Here is a 26,347-nt window from a genome sequence, read left to right on the forward strand (position 1 = left end):
AACTTTCTGTAGGAATATTCCACCACCAAGCCACGAAAGACAAAGCCAATGGTGGATGATGATTCAAGCTGAAAGAGGAGCAAAGAGAGCAAGTGATAAATGACTAGTAAGAATTGGGCGATGAACATACAAAGATGAATGGAACACAGAACCTGCCGGGTGGAGCTTATAGCCTACCTAAGAAGGCCTCAAAGAACAGACTTTACAATATGAGATAAACACGCAAAAGTACTGGGGTTGAGGGTAGGGGAGTCAAGTAAGGAGGGGCAGAAGGAGGGCAGAAAAGTGACAGCTCAACCGTAACAGCTGAGGCGATTTCAAGAGGCACAGAGAGCAGGCGCTAAGAGCAGGAGCCCGGGGCGGCAGGGCGCCAGCAGACGCTGCAGACAAAGCGCACCCCAAACCTGTGAAGAGCCCAACTACAAGAACTGAGGGAATGAGAAGAATGGAGAGACTTCAGAACTGCAGATAAAGACAGCTGAATGAGATCAGAGATAGGCTGAGTCCTGGAAAAGGTTCCAAGTGCGCCCTTGCCTGGGGTGCTGAGTGGAACAGTCCTGGGAGCTGAGGAGACTACCCGCCACAGCCAACCCCAGCTTGGCAGAAATGAAGAACCCCAGAAGAAGTTAGGAGGAAGGTGAGGCCGGGCCAAAGGGCGTCCGAGTCTGGGAGAAGCTAGAGCTCTATTTAAAAGGTGACTCTGTGGCAATTTTTTGCTTTCATATCTGTCGTTAGGTAACGGATGAGCTCAGGTGATTCTATGCAAATTATTCTCAGATATTTAGCACTTCAGAGGCCTACCCAAAAGGGGGAAATATCAGGTAAAAAGGGATTATCACCGCTTCTTTAGCTCATAAACTCATCACCACTGCCGCCTCCACGAATTCTTAGTCCCCGGAGGCGGTGGTGGTGCCGAGTACGATGAATCTGCTCCGGGAGCATGGCTCTTGTCCTCTCTGATGTCCAACACGGCTATCACTACGGTTTTTAAGGTGCGTTTTTTCTGTCGTGGTGAAAAGGTATCATTAGTTAGCACTTCATGTTTTCAACCCCGGAATATCTTCCAGATGTTTCTACCATTAGTAAGAACACCTCTAGAAAAGTCTGTCGGGACAGAACCAAAGCTGTAACTAAACTACCAAGTCTCACAATCAACAACAGGACACTTCAAAGCTGATCTGGAACCAACCTCTCGTAAGAGAGCATGTGTGGATATGTTTCCACGTTTATAAATTTCACAAAGATCTCCCAAATAATGAAAATGAAGGTTTTTAAGCCATAGAATGATCTGGTAAATATGCACAATAGACAGGAAAAGAAAATCATGATTCATTTAGGGGAAATTATCCAAATATAAGGTTCATGACCTCTGAATTAGGATAACAGAAGTATAGGGATAAACAGGCAGATCCATGAAAAAACTAACAAAACTTAAGGTACCATTAGAAGGATGTTTTACACAAAACAAGCTCCCTCCCTCAGCATTGACAACACATTAAAATCACATTTTCATGTTCATCACCCCACTTCACCCCCACTGGAGGTTCCTCAATCTCAAGAACAGTTTTTCTCCTTTCTAAAACCCCAGGGCCTGGCTGGGTGCCCGACAAACAGATTTGATAAAACAAACAAACAATAAAACCAAAACGCAGATCTACTAACATGTGCTGATCACGAGCCGCTGTGCCACTAGGTATGAAAGGAAGGGGGACTGCCGTGCTGAGCACAGGAAGGGAGGGGGAGACACCCCATCATAAGAACCCTGGGAGGAGGCCAGTCTCAGGGGCGGTCAGGGCTCTGGGGTCCACCTGCCCTACAACAAATGAACAGACCCTGAGCGTAAAACCCGGAGCCTCCAGGATTCCCTTAAGGAAGCTGCTCCTGCCTGAGAGACTTCATCCAAACAACAAACTGGGTACCAGCGCCCCCCACAGCTAGCTGGCTGCAGACACCCAACCCCGCAGGCCCACCCACCTCTAGGCCCAGCAAGCAGAAGCCTTCAGGAGCCTTCAAATTCAAGCTCCCCCAGCCCCTTCCCACCCTGAAAGCAGACAAATGAGTCCTTCTGACTCCTTCCCACCACATCTCAGCGCAGTGAGAACTAAGATAGCGCTCGGAGTACTCGTGGATTGGCAGAAAGGAACTTTCATTAAAATGACTTGCTCCTAAATGGATGGGGATGTGTGAGAAATTCAGTTTTTAAATGTCTCACTCAAAAGATCTGTTTAGTCTCACAGATGAAATGACACGAAATATCATTTTTATCCCAGAAAATAAAATAGCTTCTCTTATTCAAAGCAGATATAGCTCAAGTCCACCTATATACAATGAAACCCAAACAACAGTTATATGCTTTAATTCAAAAGACAAACCAGGGTATGGCAGGGGACCATCCACACCTTAATACAGTGTCGTACAGCCTGTCAGGACTACAAATATATAGATTAAAGTAAGATTACACATAGTTCAGAGTCTATTTAATGAATCAACCAAACCTCAATTGTTTTGGATTAGGCTTTCTGCCACAGGAGACACAGAAGGGACCTGAGGTATATTCTTAGGACTGTGATGAATGAACAGAAGACAGGTTCCAGCCCCATGTCCTCAGGGTCCATAAGCAGCAGCCCCAGGAGCAGACCTACTCCGCCCCTGCCCTCCAGTTTAGACACCAACACACACCTCCCCCTGCCGTGACTGGGCCACACAGCCCAGGACTCTCATTCCTGTCTATCAGGTCCAGCCCTCGGCCACTTGTGAGGGGCCTTTATTACCTAAGGTGACATTCCTGCTCCTCCTTACTCAGCTGAGGATGACTGAGGAATTTAAAAAAAAAGAAAGAAAACAGGTTCCCTAGGCATTTTCAGTGCCCATGATGCCCTTCTTTATTTCTCATTCCTAAAGGATTTGCCGCATCGAGTCATTTGCCATCTACTCACTTGAGCTGTACTTCTACTTGTCTAAAGAAAATTATAAATTACGTGTACTACTTATCCTTCTCAACTAATTGCCTTAACGTTGACTCCTAACTGAAGACCCCACTGAGGAAGGTGAAATCCAAACTCAACAACATTTAAGTACTACGACTGCAATGCTCCCCAAGTCCTCCCCTAAAGAAAACTGCCAAGTTGGAAAAATCACCGATCTTCAATAGTGCTTTTATATTTAAAACACTTTTGAGGGCAGCTCAAAATCTCACTTACCAATTTTATTTATCTTTTTAAGTTAAAAACCACTGTTTCAATAAACTCAAAAGTAAATTAATGGTAAATAAGATTTTGTAGGTTAGGATTAGGAGAACTAGAGAGACTTATAGATGTTAACTTTTGGTAAGACATAAAAATTTACCACAGGAAAGTAGGTCTTACACCTGAGGAGCTTCACAGAAAACACCCCTACGAGAAGGAGACGGGAGCAAGGCGTCCATGGAGGCAGGCGCGTGGGGCTGCTGCCTGGGCCCCGATTCGGTGGGTTCATGAAAACGAGCAGACACCACTACATGTCACCCCCGCCCCAGCTGCGCAGAAGGGTGCCCTGGTGAGTAACAGCGCTGGTTATGGGCGCGGGGCACCGACATGGGCAGCACACTCTCCACATTCCACCCACAACTTAAACAGAGGTGCGCGCACGGCCTGCAAAGCCAGTCTCCCTGGGCTGGACCTAGTTCTCCCAGAAACAGCTGTGTGAGAACCTGGCCAGGTTCCCACATCTCTTGGTGCCTCCCTGTCCTCACACCCTGAGGAGCGTCCAGGTCACAGAGCTGTCCTGAGAAGCCCGCTCAGGTCAGGCACCGCCCAGTGCCCGTCAGAGCAGGCACGGCACCAGGGAGGTCCCGCCACCATCACCCGCAGGTGAGGGAGAGGAGGATAGGACATCCAGAGAAAAAGTCAAGATGAGAGATGGATGTGAAAAGTCACTTTCTCACATGGGAGGCTGTAGGCAAGTAAATAAGAACAGAACAGGATTCCAGGGATCTCAGGAAGGAATGCAGACCACACAGCGAATCCTAACCCTACCCTAACCCTAACCTCAGGAGATAAGCCCACGGAAACAGGTAGGCTAAAGGAGCCCACCTAGGAAACTGTGGAAATCTGTGTTTCAACCAGACAGAAGGCCGCTGAGGACGAAAAGAACTGGGCAGAAGCACTGTCCTCTAGCTCAGTTTTCTCCTGGGGAGCCAGGGCCAAACAAGGAAGAGGCGGAGACGGACCAGAATCAGGGACGGCCGCGGGAACTCAGAAAGACGCAGAGCATCCAGGGGTGAGCCGGGGGCCGGGCCTTTCCCAGGCTGCAGAGCCCAGCCACAGGACCCCACGTCTTCTTCCCCTGAATCCCATTCACCGGCACAAGGAAGTTCGGCTCTGAGGAGACGGCCGTTGGGGGGCTGGGACCAGGAAACGAGGAGGAAAGCCTGCAGCAGAAAGGAAGGGAATGCTCTGAGGAGGAAAGGCAGGAACCAGACTGAAGGACTCCCAGGGGCCAGAGCCGCAGGGGTTTTAGCAGCAAACAAAATCACAACAGTATTACAACCAAACTAACAAATATCCATGAGTCTGAGAGAAGGAAGTGAAAGCGTAAATAAGTAAATGGGGGCGGAGGGGCAAGTCTTCCTTACACGAAATTCCAAAATCGCGGTGGGCAGGGTCCCAGTGCAGAAACCAGCAACACCCCCGTCAAGGTTATTAGCTCACCCTCTACTTGCACCCCATGACACCTGCCACATACAACTCGTATCTTCCCCTCAAACCTCACAACCTGTCACTTCAGTTGTTGCTTAAAAATGTATCAACCCAAACTGAAGGATATTTCCACCAAACACAGGACCGATAAGTAAGGTTATGATAACAGAGAAAGACTGAGAAACTGTCACTGATCGGAAGAGACTACGGAGACAGCCGAATGCAACCTGGTGTCCTGTAGCAGAGTAAGAACTAAGTAGGAAACCTGGGGATATCCAGAGAGTCTCCAGGTTAGTTAACAGTAATGTAATAACGGTTTCTTAATTTTTGACAAATATACCATGATTACAGAAATCTAAAATTATTCCAAAATAAAGTTTCTTTTTTAAAGAAGAAAATTAAGTTACACAACAACCTAAAGGCTTTCATTTTAAAAGTAGGCACCTACTTTTTAAAATGATAAATAGAAATATATTCGAAATTAAAATGCTATGTAAAATGTTAAATAGGAAAAAAACAAAAAATATACACAGATGGAATTTGAGGGGGAAATTCCCACATCTAATTCTACTATTTAAAAACTCAGACATCACTTGAGTAATATAAGGGTGGGGGGAATCTCCATATGAGCTTATAAGATGGTGTCTACTTAAAAAGATAATACAGGCTATAGGCTATATCATAGGCTATATTAATAAAAATACAGACTCTGAACCAAGGAAAGTAATTGTTCCACTGATTATACACATACTGATCAAAGAAATCAAACAGTTCTATACAATTCAGGGGTTGTGTACAACTAGTTGTGTTCAGGATGAACAGAGAAGCATGTCTCTGACCCAGCTGGGAGACAGCAGTAAACACCGATCACAGAAAAGAGCATCTGAGTTTGGGGTTTTAATAGAAAAGTGCTAATACACACTCACCGAGTCATTCAATATTTACTGAACATCTAGCACATTCCAGGTACCCTTGTAGGAACGGAAGGCTCAGAAATAAATAACAGACAAAAATCTATGACCTTACAGAACTTAGTCTATTGGGATGGAAACAAATCAAAAACAAAGAAAAATGTTTAGTATGTAAGATGGTGTTGAGGGCTGTGGAAAAAAACAACAACAACAGGAAAGTAAGGTGAGCCAGGTCTGCTAGGGCGAGCAAACAAAAGAACCTGCTGAGGCTCTCAGCACCTTGTGCGGGATGCAAGCCCACGGCACACAGAGAGCTCACCAACTTGTATTCTGTTCCCACCAACCCACTCAAAATATGCAATAATATTTTCTAGTAAAGACTCCAAAAATAACTGATTCAGTATCTATCCAAAGCAGGTTACAGTTAACTCCACAATGCTCCAGTGATCAACACAGCTTTACAGAATTTCCAACTGGCATTAAAGCTGGCATTCAAGGATTGCTAGGTGTCACAGCTCAGGTTATTAACCACTAGGTCAATTATCCTCAACAAACAAAGACTAAAAGTTAACAGCATTTTATAACACATACATGCTCTCTTTGTTAGTATTAAGCCAAATTAAAGAAATAGATTGGCTATTCATGTTAACAAAACAGCCATCATTAACTATGTGTTGCTGATTGGACTGTCTGTATTTAATCTGTCAATTTGCTTTGGTTATACTATAAGATGTTTATATCTGTACATTTTTAGGGAGCATATAAATAAAACTAAAGTCAACCCAACAGTTGCATTCAACATTTAAGTTTGAAAAATGTATTAGAAACTGGGTTACTGAAGTAATTTAGGAATAAAGTGATAAGGACTTCTGACTGGGTTGGTGGTAGTGTGGATGGAGAAGAAAGACAGCAAGAGACATTCTAACATTGAAAAACCTGATGCACTCATGCAGAGAAAAAACTGAGCAAAAGAGATGAAGAAGCCCTAAGTTAGCCACTGCAACCACTAAGAATCTGAACGTAGGCCCAGACTGAGACATTAATTACTCACATAGCAGTCAACCAGCACAAAGAGCGGGCAGAATGTTCACAGAAAACATGACACCACTCATAAGCTGAAAGGGTCTTAGGGCCCCTTGAGTTTATATAGGGTGTAGCTACTGATATTTTTCATATTAGAAATTTAAAACTGAGGAAGTTTTAAAACATTTATTTAAAAAACAACAACAGCAAGTCTGTCACATATTAATAACATGTAATGTTATTATAAAATGTTAATATAACACATTTTATTTTAAAAAAAACTATTTTCCTTTTTTAAAAAATTAATGAAGGGTACTGTCTTACATTTTTGCCAATTCTTTAAATATCTGTCTTAACAGAAGACAGCTGGATTTCCATATCTGCTTCTGCATTCAATCTGCTCCAACATGCTGTTTTGGTTGAAGAAAATCCCTTCCCAAACAAATATCTGAGCTACAGCAGGGAAGGGCGTCTGCATGGCTTCTGAGCTCATGGGCAATCTCATGCTCGGACATTACTCCAGAACTGTTTTAAGAGAAAAGTGACTAGAGCAGCTTGTGATTCAACCTCATAGCTGCTTTTCCTCAAGACAACCTCTATCCTTCAATAAGCAGGAGATGTTGCTTAAAAGATTAGTTGCAATGAGGAATCTAAAATTGTATCAATAAACGTTCCTACTCTGCTACATTAAAATTCATTGGTCTGTCTCCTTTGACTGCATCTTTAACCCATGCGTGACTTTATAATATCATTTCCTCGATTTGAAAAACACTGGTCCACTGAGTTATGCAAATTTTCCATAAGTTCACATATTTCAAAAAATCATTATTTGTTAAATCCACTGATGTCATCAGAAAAGTCTTTAAGTATTTATTGGAAAAGCTGTCAACCTCACCATGACAGATACCAAGTTTTCTAAAAATTCTAATTTTTGCTCAAAAACTCAAACATTGCCACTGGCAACAAATAACGGTCAGTTGTTCTCCGTCAAGTGACAGGCTCACTTTGTTGAAAACGTCTGCCCCATACCCAAGCTGGAATAATCACGGTCTGTCAACCCCTCTTTCAAGTGAAAATGGCTCCGCGTGAAAAAAGCAGCTGGTGCAGCCTGGAACTCCATCACGTAAGTGCGGCTCCCAGAGACCGCTGGACTTGGGCAGCGTCGAAGCCCTGCATGCACATTCCTATCCTGTAGCACAGAATATTAAGATGTGTGCACTCAGGACCAAGAGTATATAAAATTAGTAACTGTTTTCACTTCACCGAGGACATTCTCAAAAAAACATTTTTTTAAAACTCCAAGTGCTCCAGGGCCAACAGTCCTTGTCTACCACCGCTTTTCTGCCACTGGAGCAGCCGTCAACACGTAATATCTTAAATTATTACCAAAATGGTTTTTTAAAAGTATCTATTTGGCTGGCTCAAGGTCTTAGTTGCTGCATGTGGGATCTGGTTCCCTGACCCCGTGCATTGGGAGGGCAGAGTCTCAGCCCCCGGACCACCTGGGAAGTCCCACTCCCTGCGAGCCACAGAGCACACTTGGAGAACAAGTATATCCAGACACCACATGAATCAGAAATCACAACAGTACCCCAGCTTTTCATTTGCCTAGCAGAGAGCCTGGAGCTGGCATGTATTCAAATTATATTTCCTAAAAGATAAGTTTGTAAGAATGAAAGCCTAGAAATCACCATTTTTTGCAATTAAAAAAAAGGCAAACAAAACATCTCTGTGAGAGCTTCCCTGGTGATTCAGTGGTCAAGAATCTGCCTGTCAATACAGGGGACACAGGTTTGATCCCTAGTCCAGGAAGATCGCACATGCCACGCATGGGGCAGCTAAGTCCACGTGCCACAACTACTGAGCCCACACGCCCTGGAGCCCGTGCTCCAAAATGAGAGAAGCCTCCGCACCACGGCAAGCGTAGCCCCTGCTTGCCACAACTAACGACGACCCAGCACTGCCAACAATAAATGAATAAAAAACTTTTAAATCTATGTTAAAAATATTTAACGAGGGATACTTCGCTGTAGCTGTCAACTATAGAATTCAAAAGAAAGGCTGCCATACCTCTGTGCCAAATTAAGGGATTAACGTTAACAAAATTTGTCTTAAAAATTGCTTGCTTTCATCCATCTGTCTTACCCTTCACCCTCACAGGAAGGTATCATCCCTGGTCACTGTCTCTCTTCTAATCCCCCACTTAGCTTCCCCCAAACAACCCTACCCTTCTGACCAACTCCCCACATCACTCACACTTTGCCCTACCCACGTAAGAGAAAGATAAAAGTAAATATCTTGTCCCTTTTCACTTTCTAGCATGCCTCTGTTTTTATTTAAAAGAGAGAAAAAAGTAACAAAAATAACACAAGCTCACTACTGCTGCATCCAAACAGTCCTCCCAAAACACTTGTGAAAATTTACGAAAAAGAAATTTCTGAAACTTCATTTTGAACGACTTGGGAAAGCCAGGAATAGAGGTACTATCCACCAGTCAAAATCAATTTATAAAACATTCTGAAAGTGCCTAACACAGCAAGAGACACAAGTTTGCAAGATACAACAGGCTCCTTAGTGCCTAAACTTCAGCAGATCATAGTACACGTGATCACTAGTACATACAACTACAGGTGAAAAAGTATTGTGAATGGCATTTGTATCAATAAGTTTTTAGGAAACAAATGTGCCATGACTAGTGATAAGAGAAATTAAAATCCAGATCACATTTGTAGCCCTGGTTTGAGCCCAGCTAAAAAGGCACAGGAAAACTATAGTAATTTAGCAATCTTAGGTGAATGATAGAAAGCATTAACTGGATTGTTTCAGCAAAAGTGAGTAGACTCTGCAGTAATGTATTTTCTACAAAAGTCAGATCATCTTCCTTTCAGCAGAAGAGTAAACTAAACCCCGGAGTCTACAGACCAGCATTCCTGTGTTATTCGAAAATCCTATCCATTCACAGACACGTCTTAGAAAAGAAATGGCATATAAATTTACACCAAGTGGAAAACTGAACTATCATAAAGGTCTTAAACAGTCTGCTGGGACAACAGATAAAACAGATTGATTAGCTAAACTGACATCGAGAGGGTGAAGTTTTCTTTGAAAACTGTACAAAACCTGTTTTCATGAACTAAAATCCTCTCTTCTGTTAGGTACTACTCAGTCCACCGAGACACCGTGGGAGAGGAAACAACAAAAACTGGCGCACCAGAAACTAAAACTGACACACAGCTCCCGGTAACTCAAGGACGGGACGTGGGGTACGCATGTCTGCAGAACTCCTTTTGATCCTTCCTTAGAGAAGTCTGCTCTAAATCATATCTCAAATAAGCCAACATCCAGTGCCCGTTTACCAACACACACTGGGGAAAGTTCTCAGAGAAGCCCACGTTGGGTAAGTCACCCCGGTGAGCACTGGCCGGGTGACAGGACGCTGCCACCCCGGCCGGCGCTGCAAGGCCCCGCCACCAGTCAGGCACGCGGCTGCCAGTGCTTCCCACACAGCACGAGCCCCCCGTGCAAACCAGCAACTGTGCTCAAAGAACGGTGGTCTGTGCGCACACTGGAGGAAAACGGGCTGCTCTGGGGCCTGAAGAGGTTTCTGCGATACAATACCTTCCTAGAAACTCTCCACGGGTGATTCTGCCAACATATTGTTGTCACCTGAGACACTGACTCTATGTCTTAATCCCCAAACAAAATTCCCTCTCTCTCTCTCTCTATATATATATATTTATATATATATATATTTTTATATATATATATATATTTTTATATATATATTTTTATATATATATATATATATATATTTTTTTTTTTTTTTTGGCTGCACCACACAGCAGGTAGGGTCTTAGTTCCCTGACCAGGGATCGAACCTGTGTCCCCTGAAATGGAAGCACAGAGCCTTAACCACTGGACTGCCAGGCAAGTCCCCCAGTTTCCTCTATATTCGAAGACAGTATCATAAAATGGACTTGGCAGTTCAAACTACTAATCCCCAAGTATTTACAGACTCTCAGAATTTCCAGGTGTTCTACAATCAAGTAACCCTTACCTGGAGATTTCAGCACTGGGGTTCACGTCCACCACAAGGGGATAAACATGTCCATCAGTGCCATTTCTTTAGCTCGTGGACAAGACTCCTCAGAGACCCTTCAGAAACTCCTGGGGCTCATCTCCACCTTGAAATTCATTCTCTTGCTTAGAAAAGTAGTAGTTTCGTGCCAACATGGAAGTAAAGGAGATAGGGGTCATGATGAGCTCTAAGTCTTTTCATGACTTTCCTATACTTAAGGTATAGGATATATATAGGATATATAAGATAAATATAAATATACTGCTGAAGTACTAGAAAATGCCTAACCCTTCAACTATTATTTATAACCAATGATATTTCCAATATGTGTTACCAAACTATATTGTCTATTTAATTATTTTATTACTATAACATCATGTGCTGTGCTTAGTCACTCAGTCGGATCCAACTCTTTACGACCCCATGAACTGTAACCCACCTGGCTCCTCTGTCCATGGGGATTCTCCAGGCAAGAATACTGGAGTGGGTTGCCATGCCCTCCTCCAGGGAATCTTCCTGACCCAGGAATAGAACCTAGGTCTCCTGCACTGTAGGCAGGTTCTTTACCCTCTGAGCTACCAGGGAACCAGCTTATAATTAGCATTAGATGTTTTAGGAATGGGAGAAGTGCACAGAACTCAAATACCAGCTAGGAGGCATCACAATCACCTGTGAAGGTAATATGAACTCAAGTCCAGTATTTCTCAGTCTCCAGAGAAACAGACATAAGTGCCTACAGAAGCGAAGCACCTAGCATCTCAGTATTTGAGCTAAGAAGCCTAGAAGCAGCAAAATCCTATCCTCGAAGGGACCTCTGTCCTCCTGGTTGTATGAATTCAGGCAAGTTACTTACCTCCACCAAGTTCCTATTTCTTTATCTATGAAAAAAGGTACACGGTAGATCCCCAACAATCACAACCTGCTCAGTTTGTTTGCTCATCTCAGTCACTTGGCAGTGGAGATCCACGAACGCTACTTACCAAGGAAACACAACTACTTTTAGATGATCATCATACTGTTAAAAGATGATCGATGCTGCTGCTGCTGCTAAGTCGCTTCAGTCGTGTCCGACTCTGTGCCACCCCATAGACGGCAGCCCATTAGGCTCCTCTGTCCCTGGGATTCTCCAGGCAAGAATACTGGAGTGGGTAAATTTATCCTAATAGAATCTTTTAGAATATTCAAAGAACAGATAACTATATCCTCATTCAGCAAATGCTATATTTTTTTTAGCATAATTATAATGTATGACTTTCAACAAATTTCAAAAGTAAAATGGTTGGTTTACAGCTGCATGTATAATCAGGCACAGAGCAGGCCTGAAGTAAACCATAGCTAGTTCCATGACTTGGAAGCACACGATAGCTACTCACACACCTGTGAACAGCATATAGTGAAACTTCACTACAGGCGCCAGCATCAAAAACATACAAGAGCTGCTTTAACGATGATCAAGATTCTTTCAATGCTTAAAGAAAATCAACTAGGCTTTTGTCATTTTTTGTGTTTTGCTTACAAAGCACTTGGTCTTTAGTATCAAAAGCCAAGGCACTAAAATGGATAAAACAGTCATGATGTTCTGTCTTTCTGACACTTTTTTAAAGCTTACTAGAAACATCTTGACATGCTATGTATAAATTTAGTGTGCATAAATGCAACAGAGAGATAAAGACCATCCTGAGATAAATTTGAAGAATCATTATTTTATATTCCTCACTTATTGCCATGTTTCTCAAGCTAACTTTAATCAAGAGTATATTAAATACATAAATTAAAGCTGCATAATAGTACCTGACAGCAGGTAGCAAAGTTCCCTGGGTGATATACACAGACTTTGAGACAGACTTCTGAAGGCTCTGCTTTAAAGGGTAGGGTGCTATTTAAATAATTACTCACTGAGTTGCTGCTAAAGAAGAGAGGCCGAAGTTTTCAATTTTATTGGTCCTAAATCAATTTCACAAAATGTTATTTCTATCTGCTATGTACAAGACTTTTTTCTAACCTCTACCATGCAGATGAGTAGACCAGAGCTTTGAGTGAAGGGGAGGGAGAGAAAGGCTGAACAGCAGCTTGAGATGCTACAACGGTACGGAAGGGATTCCGGAAAGAGGACAGACCACAGACTCCACATGAGGCTTCCTGGAGACAAGGAAGACGACCAGCTGAGCTCAACAGGGAAGAAGTATAAGAAAACTCCTGAAAAAACAGCTAGTTCACCGTGTGACTATTTGAGAAAGCTCAGGCTGTTTCTGAGATAGCCTGGAACACTAGCTTCGGGAGTTTCTCATGGAATCGACGGCCATGGAAGACAACCCACCTGCAGAGGTGTACAACACCCAGAAGCCCTGGCGCTTTTTTTTTTTTTTTCTTTATTAAAGAGGAGACCATCTCAGGATGGTCTTTATCCCTCTGTTGCATTTATGCACACTAAATTCATACATAGCATTTCAAGATGTTTCTAGTAAGCTTTAAAAAAGTGTCAAAAAGACATTATTTTGTACCGTGAAGAAAAACTAAAAATTACTGTGGGAGTAAATCAGGTGTTGAGCAAAAGAACTGATACTTTGCAGAAATAAAGCAGCGAATAAATCAAGTATATATAATCTGAAAAACCATTTGATTATATAACAACAACAAAAAACTACTTCACTATCAAAACAGGTAGACCAAGCTTGACAATTATATTATCACTTCTACATAACCAGATTCTAAGATCAAAGTCACTTTTAATATCCCCATTTATCCTCTGAAGAAAATGAAAGCAAATTTTTAATTCACTAAAAAATGAAAAGGTCCAAACTACTCCAAATGAAAATTTAAAGAATTATTAAATAATATCACTTTCAAATTTTAAAATTCTCCATGCCACATAACTCACATACCTAACACCTCAAGATAAATAATATCCTTTTCACGTTCCTGTTTCTACAAACATGACACTGTGTTATACCAAGAACTAAATGACTTGTGAATTAAGAACAAATTTGTTTTCACACAATTTTACTGAATTTAAACAACTATGCTTCTAGCGTTATTACTTAACTTCATCTATATATTGTCAAAAATACACAAAATCAAAGAGGAAAATTTAGAGAAAACATTTGGAGAAAAAAATTGGAAAACATTAAAGAGAAAACGTTTCCAATACATACATCTGACAGTGTACCCAGAATACAGAAACACCAATTTTTAAAATGGGCAAAAGGTTTGACAGAAAAGTACACACAAATGGCCGATAAGCATGTGAAAAGATATCCAGCACCATGAACACTTGGGAAATATACATCAAAACCACAAAAGGACACTCAGCACTCACTAGATTCCAGTGACTTAAGCAACAGCAACATGGGACATTGGTGAAGACAGCAGAACCACAGGTCCCAGGCAGACACCACCCTGACTCCACGCAGGATGGCACAATCGCTTGTGGAGATGGCCTGGCAGTTTCTCATGAAGCTAAATCAGTATTTACCAAGTGACCCCACAATCCAACTACAAGTCTACCCAAGAGAAAGGAAAAGATCCATCCACAAAAAGATTGCCCAAATGGTCACAAAGGATTTACTATAACAAAAGCCAAAAGGGACCAGCCCGATCAGCAAGTAGTGAAGTGAAAAAAAGCATAAGATGTTCACACAGTGACTACTACTGAGAAATAGTGACTCCTGAAACAAGCAACAACACAGATAAACCTCGAGAACATGCTGGATCAAAGAAGCCAGTCACAGTAGAGTATATCCCGCGTAATTCTATTCACATGAAACTCTGGAACAGGAGAAATCGGATCATCAGCTGCGAGAATGATGGGAAAGGAGCGTGAAGAGCTCTGCAATGGCCGCAAGGTTACATCGTGACTGAAGCGACAGTCACACAGATGCTTACAGCTGGCAAAACTCTTCCAACTATACCCTCCACACGGGTGGATCCCAAGGTATATAAACTACACTTCAGTAAAGCTGATTCTGTACCCCCAAAAAACGGACTCACCTCTGTAGAAAACAACAGGGCAACAGTTATTAAAACCTGAAACATGCATAATCTTGAACCATCGGCTCTTCCTCTAGAAAGCTGTCATGCAGTTCAAAGTTCCGTAAGGATGCTCCCCCCTGAGGGCAAGCACAGCACCCACACAGACAGCTGGTTCATCGCCTGACGACACAGAAGCCGGTACAAGGAGTATTCCACCCAACAACAGCCTGAGAACCTGGAGCAAAGGGCAGTACATTTCTGCAAGGAGCCACGTGGTTAAGCACTTGAGGCTTGGCAGAACACAGCCAGTCGCCTTGCATATTCTTTGGGGGGTTTTGTTGTTGTTTTACAACTCTTTTAAGAAATGCTAAAATCATTGGTAGCTCACAGGGCCTTATGAAAACAAAAAACAAGCGCGTGCACATACACCCCCAGGCTGAGAAATCAGGGCTTTGAAGCCCAAATACCTAAATTCAAATCGGTAACCTACCACTTACTAGGAACATAATCCCTCCATCTCTTGTTATTACAGTGTCCGTGTAAAATAAATGAAAGCACTTAAAACCGTGTCAACTACAGAGCAAGCTTTAAAGAAATACCAGCTTTTTAAAATCAAACAGACCTCTGTACTGACCTAAAATAATTGTTTTATATCAAAATAACTTAATCCTGCCTGTGTAAAATACATAAATACACGTATAAATATATCGGGTTGACCAAAAAGTCCGTTCTGGCTCTAGCAGTGTGCTTAGTTGTTCTTAACTTCATTCGAAACAATTTTGTTAGATGGTACTGTGACAGCGCTCATATCAGTGTGTATTTAAAAAAACTTATCAAAACTGGTCAATTTTTTAATAAAAGATGTTTTTGTGTGGACCATTTTTTAAAGTCTTTATTGAATTTGTTACAATACTGCTTCTGTTTTATGATTTGGTTTTTTTGGCCCCGAGGCATGTAGGATCTGAGCTCCCAGGCCAGGGGTTGAACCTGCATCCTCTGCACTGGAAGGAAAAAGTCTCAACCACTGAAGAGCCAGGGAAGTCCCAAAATTGGTGAATTTTTATGTAGCCATTTTAATACTGAAGATGGAAGAAAAAAGGAATATTTTCAACAAACTATGCTTTATTACTTCAAGAAAAGGCAAAAACACAACTGAAACACAAAAATAGATTTGTGCAGTGTATGGAGATGGTGCTGTGACTGACTGAACATATCAAAAGGTATTTTCGAAGTTTCATGCTAGAGATTTCTTGATGGACAATGCTCTACTGTCTGGTAGACCAGATGAAGTTGACAGTGATCAAATCGAGATGTTAACTGAGAAGGATCAATGTTATACCACTTGAGAGATAGTCAATATTCTCAAAATACCCAAATCAAGCCCTGAAAATCATCTGCACCAGCTTGGTTATGTTAATCGCTTTGATGTTTGGGTTCCACTTAAGGGGGAGGGGAGGCCCTTCTTTACCGTATTTCCATATGCAATTCTCTACTGAAACATAATGAAAACGTTCCATTTTTAAAACAAATTGTGACGGGGGATGAAAAGTGGATACTGTACAATAATGTGGAACAGAAGAGATCATGGGGCAAGCAAAATGAACCACCACTAACCACACCAAAGGCCGATCTTCATCCAAAAAGGGTGAAGTTGTGTATGTGGTGGGATTGGAAGGAGTCCTCTATCATGAGCTTCTTTCAGAAAAGCAACTGAATAATTCCAACAAGTACTGCTCCCAATTGGCTTTCCAGGTGGCTCAGTGGTAATCACCTGCCAACGCAGGAGATGCAGGAGAATCAACTTCGATCCCTGGGTCGTGAAGATCCCTTGGAGGAGGAAATGGCCACCCACTCCAGTATTCCTGCCTGAAAAATTCCATGGACAGAGGAGCCTCATGGGCTACAGTCCACAGGGTCAGAAAGAGCCTGACACCACTTAACGACTAAGCACACACACACCCACTGCTCCTAATCAAACCAATTGAAAGCAGCATTCCACAAAAAGCGTCTGGAATTAGTCAACAGCAAACCATAATCTTCCGTCAGGATAACCCAAGACCACATGTTTCTTTGATGACCAGGCAAAAACTGTTACAGCTTGGGTGGGAAGTTCTGATTCATCCACCATTATTCGTCAGACATTACACCTTTGGATTTCCATTTATTTCCGTCTTCACAAAATTCTCTTAAGGGAAAAAATTTCAATTCCCTGGAAGACAATAAAAGGCACCTAGAACAGTTCTTTATTCAAAAAGATAAAAAGATTTGGGGAAACAGAACTATGAAGCTGCCTGAAAAATAGCAAAAGGCAGTAGAACAAAATGGTGAATACATTGTTCAAAAAAGTCCTTGATGAAAATGGAAAAATGTGTCTTTATTTTCACTCTTAAAGCTGAAGGAACTTTTTGGCCAAACCAATATATTCGCGTGAATACACTGGAAAGTTTGGGACGAATACACAGCAAACTGTTACGGGAGACGGAATGGGGTGACAGGGGGTCAAGAAATGTTCACTTGATAAACATCTAAAATATGTATTTTAAATTGAATACATATTGTCTGTTTTTTTAAACAGTATACAATTAGAAGTAAACAGATAAATCATATGTGGCATTTTCTTTATATACAGATATTTAAGTTTGGGAAGTGTTTAGTTCCATGAACGAGAAAGTACATCTAGTCTTTAAAAAATAATACTGGCACAGTTACTAAGACTCACTTATTAAACAATTTGTGCCAGGTGTAGTTCTAAGGGCTTCACATGTATTCATTTATTTAATCCTCTCCACAACCTTATGGAATGAATGCTTATCATTAAGACACCAATTTACAGACAGGGAACTTAGACTTCAAGGACAATGTGACAGGGTACCCAAGTTATATGGCTCCAAAGACCTCACTCAAAGCTCTCCTGTCCTCCCCAGAGTGCACTCTATTAGAATTCTGGCTGAAAAAAAAATCCACAAAGACATCTTTTAGTTAGTCTGGGACATCAGATCCCATAAAACTACAATTCAGTTCAGTTCAGTCTGAACTACAATTTATCTACTTTTAAATATAATTTTCTGATTGATTCAAATAAACTCATTCTTCTTGGAAGCCATGATTGTCTTCAATCATCGAGAAGACAAGTAGATAACATGAAGCTGATAATAGGAGCCAAACAAAATCTAAGTTTGGATCCTGCCTGGAAATTCCTAGCTGATAATCCTGGGCAAATTCTTAACCCTCTACACCAAAGCTTACTTATCTGTAAATGTTTGCAGAGTGTGCTGCTGCTGTTAAAGTTCTTTTAACTGTAAAATACACATAAAATTTACCATTTCAACCATTTTTAAGCACACAATTCAGCCGCATTAAACACATTCAAAACATTGACCTTCCATGTCCAGAGCTTTTTTCACCTTCCAAATAGCAGCTCTGTCCCAATTAAACACTAACTTCCCATTCCCTTCTCCCCTCAGCCTCTGATAACCCCTTGTTCTACCTTCTGTCTCTGTGAATTTGCCTGTTCTAGCTACCTCCTATAAATGGAATCATAGAATTGTTTCCTTGTGTGTCTGGCTTATTCTCCTTAGCACACCATTTGCAAGTTTCACCTGTTACTGTATGTGTCAGTATGTCATTCCTTCAATAGTTGAACACTCCATTGTATGTCATCGTATATATACAACATGTTTCCTTTATCCAAACCTCTGCTGATGAGCGCAAGGTGGTTTTCACAAGAATTAAAAACAAAGCATCTGATGTGAATGTTACCACAATAAAAAACAAACCAAGCAAACGAATGAAGCATCTGGCAAACAGTAGGCTCTTTAATATTAATGTCTGTTTTTCACTTCATTTTGTCATATTTTTGCACCACAGAGCGGTGCAATGGCAAGACAAAAACAGTGCAACCATCTTACAAATTTATCAGCTATGCCTTTTGAGATATTATTGGATTTACAACTACATTTATCACCTTAAAAGAATGATGAAGAGCATCCCAATAAATAATCTGTAATTACACTACTTTCTTCAGTTTTAGCTTCAAAACCTAGCTCAAGGTATTCCAATCAAGAACTTATTAATGGTAACTAAACCCCTTTTGATTAAAAGATGTATTTGTCCCCTAAATTTCGGTACAACTCAATCAATTTCAACACAAATTAAGCACATACTATATGCCAGGTATATCTAGAAGATCCATCAAGCTTCTCTCTGGCTGCCTGAAACACCAAATACGAAAACCAACGGTTACATCTAAAGTACATCCGATTTTCAGTATCTTAGGGTGTTAATAATTAGGAGAAACCATGGAACTTGTACACCTTGATAATTATTTTTCGTTGTAACCACTGCCACTCAGGAAGAAAAATACCTTCCAAAGCTCTTCACAACATGAATATATCCTGTTTGTTTTGCAAGTTGCTTTGTCAAAATATTTCCCTACATTTTCAGGATTTCCTTTATTCATTCAACTATTAATCCCTGCTCTCTAGCAACTCAGGTGCACAAAGAAAACTAAGACAGAGCCTCTGCCTCAAGGAACTTCAGAGTAAAAGGAGGGATGCACCAGCAAGTGATTTCAATTGGATACAGGCTATAGTAAAGGTACCAACGAAGCCCTTGAAGAGACATGGAAGGCCTCCAGCAGGTGAAGCTTTCTCTGACCTTAATAAGCTGTTCCTCTTCTGCTCTCCCCAAACTGCACATTTCACCTGCCCACGTAGAATTCATCATTCACCGAAAATGTTTTCTTCATTTGCATGGACAAAGACTGCAAGGCAGATCCATAAATCATTTCCAACTGACTCCAGAATTCATTAGCTCATCATAGGATTTTTCCTTGCTGTTAGTTTTTAAAAAGCAGATCAACTTTCTTAATCACTTCTTTAGGCCAAGTCAGAAATTAATTCAGACTCCTGGAGCATGCCAGCTCAAAGGATGGAGGATATACTGGAAAATCTCCATGTGACCTGGGGAAATCTGCCTACACATTTTTAGTGGTCAATACAAAGATAACGACTTTTACGTATGCATGTAAGGCAAAGCTGGTATAAACGAATTTGAGCTTTTTTTCTTTGCCTAAATGCACTAAATCAACAAGTGTGGTTTTTTATCGCTGCTACTTAAACTAAATACACTCTCAATTCAAATCCAAAAAATTTAAAACCAATTCCCCCCAAAACCTTTTCAAACAAAATCTTGTGGCAAGTACAAAGATAGTAATTATCAAATATAATGTACACGAGATGGGGAAAACTGGAATTTTGTGTCCTAAAAGATTCAAATTTCTGCCAAAATCTGCATAACTAGCTCACCTCATAACAATGGGCAAGATTATCAGTAGGACTTTTTGTAATTACCAACAACTAATATAAATGTAGACAATACTTAGGAACAGCACCTGGAATGTCAGTTCAGTGATGTCAAACACTGCAAAATGAGCAATAAAGACTTACACTACATTTCTTTGTCTCCATTTTTTTGAAACCGTAAAATAGAAGGTTGCACATTAGATCAACAGATAAAACAATGCAAATAAGAGTGCCTAAGTGTTTCTAAATTTCATTCCTTTGAATATTCACTTTCCACAAAAATTAGTATTTAAGATGCCATTTTCCTAAGTGTTTCCGAGACTTTAAACATTACATTCTCTAACACACCTCCAAAAAGAGAATAATAGGATTCTTTATATCTAAGACTAGAACCCCATCTATTCCTAACTTTAGGGAATAGGAAAAGGAAATTAAAATGTATCTTGAATACTTTCGTTTTCTTGCAAATAAAATGATCAATAGTTAGGATTACACACTTGATCTACATTTTATCTCCAAACATAAAATATTTGCTAATGGTCATGAAAAGTAATAGAAAATAAACTCCACAACCAACCCCCCTAGCTCCCTAGTGATCTAAGAGTTAGGATCCCACCGGCTCGCTCTCAAACCCCGCTGGAAGTATAGACTACATTCACCTGTTGTTAGCATTAGTGTTTTTTAAAAGCTTTTTTAAACTGTTGTTTTAAATGTTGTTTTTGTGTGACATTGAAACGCCACAAAATTAATCTGATAACGACCTTTAAAACCCAGCAAGCAAACCCTGCAGCATTTAAAAGTTTTAAATACCAAAGACATCTTTATTTCCAAATGAATTAAAATTTTACAGATCCTGTGCGACAAAGAAGTTTAGCTTAACTGCGGACAGCACACGTTCGATTTCTTAGGCAACGAACATTTCTGCAGCCAGTCTTTTCTGACTCAACAAAGCTATTGTTCACGGAAAACAAGTCCAATTAATGAGAAATTGCTAACCATACCATCCAAACACACATATAGCATAAGCGTTTTCTTTGGACCAACTCTACCATCTCTTCCCCGTTCATCCCCTAGGGATTTGGGGAACACTCTCTCCTCTAAATGACAGCTGATTTCGTTAGCACCTGTCGCCAGTCTCAGTTGTATCACACGAGTTGGCCAAAACAGCATCTACAGTTTTGGTTTTTTGGTTTTTGTTTTTTTTTTTTTGGTAAGATGATGATTCTTCAGAAAGTGGGGATTCACCAGGAGTGAGTTCACCAAGTTTTCCAAAATACCGCGCTTCTCGATCCCTCCCGTTCTTCACAAAGTGACCCTGAGGCACCGACTTTTGGGGGAGCGGAGATGGGGGTGGGGGACCCACGAGGACGCGTGAACTCGACGGAAAGCCCTCCGTAACGAACAAAACCACGGAGGTGGGCGCGGGGGTAGAGAACAGCGCGACCCGTCCCTCAAACTTAACGGAGAGCCCCGCCGAGAAGACGGAGGCGGCTGGGGACCGCCTGGTCCGAGCGGGGCTCGGGGCCGCGGGGCCGCGGGGCCCCGGGCCGGCTTTCCGCGGAAATGTCAGCAGGCGCGGCCGCCCGAGTCCGGTCTCCGCGCGCCGTCCCGGCCCCCGCGGCCCCGGGCCGAGCCTGCGCGCTCGCGGGGAGGGGGCGTGGGGCCGAGCCCGCCCGCCCGCTCCCCACGCCCCCTCTCCCGCCCGCTGTCAGGCCCCGGTGTCACTGCCCCTGACTCGCGCCGAGCTCCCCCGAGACACAGTCCGTCCTTTGTCTGTGAGTGCGCACTCGGCGCCGAGGTCCCATCAACTTGTGTGCGTCCCGTCCCACCCGGGCGCTCCCGCCGCCGCGCCGCTCCACACAAAGGAGACCGGGGCTCAGGCGACCGGCCCGCCCCGGGCACCCGAGCGCCCCCAGCCCGGCCCCGGTGACTCGGGAGGGGCGGGCGCGCGAGGGAACCCCCCCCCCACACACACACACACACACCCTCCGCTCGGCGCCCGCCCGGGCTCCCGCCTCAGGTTTCTCTGGCTCCCACACAGCCCGCCCGCGGGGGTCGCGCGGTTCGGCCCGGACCCACAGCCCCTTCTGAGGGGGGTGAGGGGAGGTCTCTTCTCACCCCCACGAGCCCCAGAGGCTCCCCGGGAAAGCCTGCTCAGGGGGGGATTACCCGGACCGGCTGAGCGGCAGCGGGGATGTCCCGCCGCCGCCGCCCCACGCCGAGCTCTGGAGCCCCGCCGGCCGGCCGGCCCGCCGGCCCGACAGCGGCGCGTTACCTGCGCCCCGCTCCCCAGCCCGCGCCGCTCCCGCGCGCCGCTCCCGCGCGCCACCGCCGCCGCCGCCGCCGCCGCCGCCGGGGCTCCACCGCCTTCTGCGTCCCAGTGGGTGTCGGACGCTCCCGGACCGAGCGCCAAACCAGGCAGCCCAATCGCCATCGCTTTTATTTGGCCCCCCCTGTCCAACCAAGCGCCGCCCCGATTGGCGGGACGCGAGGCGGGCTCCTGTCCAATCACAGGGCCCGCCGGGCTCGGAGGCGCCGAGCCAGCCCCACGCAGAGGCGCCCGCGGGACTCGGCCGGGCCGGGCCGGCGGCGCGTGCGCGCGGGCGGGTAGGCGCTGAGGGACGCTGCCGCCTGAGTGGAAACGCCGCGCCGGCTCTTTGTTCTTTTCGCCGAACGCCCGGCGCCTCTCAGGAAGGCGGCGGGGTCGGCGTTCGGGGAAGAAGGGCCTCCGGAGCCCGAATCCCCAAATCGCGGGCGGGAAGGCGGGCTGGGCGGGGTGGCGGGAACCGGCCGGAGGGCGGGACGGCGCGCTCGCGGCGCTTGGCGGGAACCGCCGTTTCGGTGTTCCCGGGCCGGAGGGGCGGGGCGGGGCCAAAAGCCAAGTTTGAACCAGTTCAAAACTCGGGGGTGGTAACGGTTTCAACCGCCGCGCTTTTTTTCCCCGCGCGCGCAGCGGAGGCCCTGGCGGCCGGCCGGCGGGCGGGAGGCGCCGGACACGAGGGTCCACGGCGCCCGGTCTGCCGGCCAGACGTCCTCTACGGCCCCACCTCCAGCCCGGCTGGTCTCGGGCGAGGAGCCGCGAGCCTCCCGAGCTCCGGCGTGGCTGATGCGCCGTCCCCCGAGCAGAGCGGAGCGCCCTGCCGGCAACTTTTGTCTGCTGCCGCCCCTCGGCCGCTTGGCCCGACTCAGGTCCCACTGGACTTTGGCTAGTCGATCCCACAGTGCCCATCGCCTTAGAAACCCTGAAGAGAAGTCACGATTATTTCAAATTTGTCATTCAGAGCGCCTTGTTCAGACCCTTTCCAGTGTTTGTAGTGCCAAGCACGTGTCAGCGTTAAAAATCATTTAAGGATGAGTGCTGTTCATGTCCCTCGTGCTAACTTCTCTACAAAGTATTAAGATTCCAGCATTTTTCAAGTATTAAAAAAGATAATGGGGTGAGCCTGTCTCGACCCAGAGGAGTTAGTACTATTCCACTTAGGATACAGTCGCCCCTTTTGATTTATCTGGCAGTGAAGTTAAGATTATTCCGATTTTTCTTTTAATAGGATGCAAGATTCCATATTGAGAGTTCACGTGCGGGGCGGGGAAGATGGTCACCTATGAGCTCGAGTTAAAAGCCTAACGGAATCATGCTTTCAGTATTTTACTTAACTTTTAAATGACTAAGATTTTTAATAACTAGTTGCTCGCTTTGTGTTCCTAGAGACTTGAACAGTCATTTAACCCATTAATTACCGCCTTTCCTAAATCACCATTCCGTTCCTCACATTAAAGTATGAAAGTGAAAGTCGCACAGTAGTGTCCGACTCTGAGATCCCATGGACTGTAACTTGCCGCCCTCCTCTGTCCATGGAATTCTCCAGGCAAGAATACTGGAGTGAGGAAATCAAAAGATAGGAAACAATCATGTGCCCAAATAAAAGCATGAATAAATGATAACAGGGCAAAAGCAAGTTATGCATCTGAGTGTGTGTGTGCCTAGTTGCTCAGTCGTATCGGATTCTGCCCACCCTATGGACTATAACCGGCCAGGCTGTCCATGGGATTTCCCCGGCAAGAATACTGGAGTGGGTTGCCATTTCTTTCTCCAGTGCATCTTCCCGACCCAGAGATTGAACCTGAGTCTCCTGCCTCTCCTCCGTTGGCAGGTGGATTCTTAACCACTGAGCCACCTGGGAAGCCCTATGCATCTGAGATGTAACTATAAGCTAATGTAACAATTCCATCTGTCTTATACTGGACAGACATTCATAGCCCATGGTACAAGGCTTCCATCTAGACCACTTCCATCTAGACCACTAATTTACAATTGCTTAACCATTTAAATCTCAAAAGTTAACTTCATCCCTAAATCACTTATCAAATTATTGATTTTACCTCATATTAAAATAATGTGGGCATTTTTTAAAGAAAGATAAAGGAAATTACATTAGCAGAGACTATAAGCAAATCCTTTTCCAGTGGTCATGTATGGATGTGAGAGTTGGACTGTGAAGAAGGCTGAGTGCCAAAGAATTGATGCCTTTGAACTGTGGTGTTGGAGAAGACTCTTGAGAGTCCCTTGGACTGCAAGGAGATCCAACCAGTCCATTCTGAAGGAGATCAGCCCTGGGATTTCTTTGGAAGGAATGATGCTAAAGCTGAAACTCCAGTAACTTTGGCCACCTCATGCGAAGAGTTGACTCATTGGAAAAGACTCTGATGCTGGGAGGGATTGGGGGCAGGAGGAGAAGGGGACGACAGAGGATGAAATGGCTGGATGGCATCATCGACTCAATGGACGTGAGTCTGGGTGAACTCCGGGAGTTGGTGATGGACAGGGAGGCCTGGCGTGCTGTGATTCATGGGGTCGCAAAGAGTCGGACACGACTGAGCGACTGAACTGAACTGAAATGAACTGAAGCAATGTACAAACACACACAGCATAGCATGAACTGTCATGTGAGTTGCTAAGGCATTTAGAATCAAGAAATGATGTTGAATCAAGATGTCCCCCCCCCCCCAAAAAAATACCTCAGGAAAGGATATTTTAGCCAGACTGTAAAGAAAGCATAAGATTTAGATTGATGGGAGTGAGGGCACTTGAGAATGAACATGTAATCCTCAGGATTAGGTGGAGTATAAGTAGAGCTGAGAACTCCAGTTGGCAAAGAGTGAGAGAGCAAATTGAGAGAACCAATATTGTAGAATTTATATTTACAATACATATTTATGTTAAATATAATACGAAGGCTAACCTGGAGCAGAAAGTGGGGGTGCCAGTGGATTACAATAGTCTTAATTCAGGGATAACATTATCCAGTTAAGCAAGATGTTTTAGGTCACAGTGTGGCAAAAAAAGAGGATACATTGAAAACATTGCCAAAAGACCTCATTATATATGGAGGACATATGTTATCGTGCAACTCAACTTTTTGTATTCACAAATACAGGAAAGTTGGAAGAAGTATTTCATTTTTGATACTAAGAAAAATTATCTAAAGATTTTCAAGCTGGGAAAGAAGAAAGCATGTGTGAACCCCCAATTATTGGGTGTGAACCCCAAATTACTAAAGGGACCTAGGTGAAGCAGAAAGCCAGGCTGAACACAAAGGTAGACGTGAACAGTGAGAGTCACCAAGCGTTTTTACTTCTGTGAAGATGCTCAGATGACAGGCATGCTCCTAATGACAGGTCATTATGTCCTCTGTTAAAGAGAGATTCACTATTACAGGGTAAAACCAAAAAGTGGAGAATTAAACTCTGAAGTCAGGACAGAGCTCAACCTTATTCACTGCTGTTCTCCCAGGGCCCACCACTGTGCACAGTATATCATCAGGGTTTCCAGGGGAGGACAGGAGAAGATCAAGTGCAAAATTAAGGTTTATTGGCATCACAGAACTTCCCTTTCAAGCCCACGAATGGTATCTACTTCTCACACCTTCATTTGTTCACCTTGCATCCAACAAGTATTATGGAGGGCTTACTACGTGAAAGCAGTGTTCTGGGGTCTAGAAATAAAAGTGAGCAAAACAAAAGTCCCTGCCTTAGTGGAGAGAAACAAACCATAAATTATACAGGATATGAGGTGGCGGCAAGTACAATGGAGAAAAACAGCCTGAAAGGAGAGAAGGAGTGGGTGTTCAGTTCAGTTCAGTCATTCAGTCCTGTCCGACTCTGCAATCCCATGAACCACACCATGCCAGGCCTCCCTGTCCATCACCAACTGCCAGAGCTCACCCAAACCCATGTCCATCGAGTCGGTGATGCCATCCAACCATCTCATCCTCTGTCGTCCCCTTCTCCTCCTGCCCTCAATCTTTCCCAGGAGTGAGTGTAAATGCTGCCATTTTAAAACCGCTTAGTCAGGGAAGGTCTTACTGAGAAGATGACATTTGAAGAAAA

At 43.8% G+C, this 26,347-nt stretch overlaps 1 protein-coding gene across 3 annotated transcripts in view; it reads right to left on the reverse strand.

Moving 5' to 3' along the window:
* Positions 1-22,369, reverse strand: part of EZH2 (enhancer of zeste 2 polycomb repressive complex 2 subunit) — a 56,649-nt gene extending 34,280 nt beyond the window's left edge. The window contains exon 1 of one of the 3 annotated variants that reach the window (XM_055591221.1): positions 22,236-22,369. The gene's annotated coding sequence lies outside the window, so the exon portion shown is untranslated. Of the gene's footprint in view, positions 1-10,667; positions 10,818-22,235 lie in introns of those variants that run through there. The other 2 variants (XM_055591222.1, XM_055591223.1) reach the window with 2 other exon arrangements.
* Positions 22,370-26,347: the final 3,978 nt, after the last annotated feature.

The sequence above is a fragment of the Bubalus kerabau genome, chromosome 8, assembly GCF_029407905.1.
Source record: "Bubalus kerabau isolate K-KA32 ecotype Philippines breed swamp buffalo chromosome 8, PCC_UOA_SB_1v2, whole genome shotgun sequence".
NCBI classification, from domain to species: domain Eukaryota; kingdom Metazoa; phylum Chordata; class Mammalia; order Artiodactyla; family Bovidae; genus Bubalus; species Bubalus kerabau.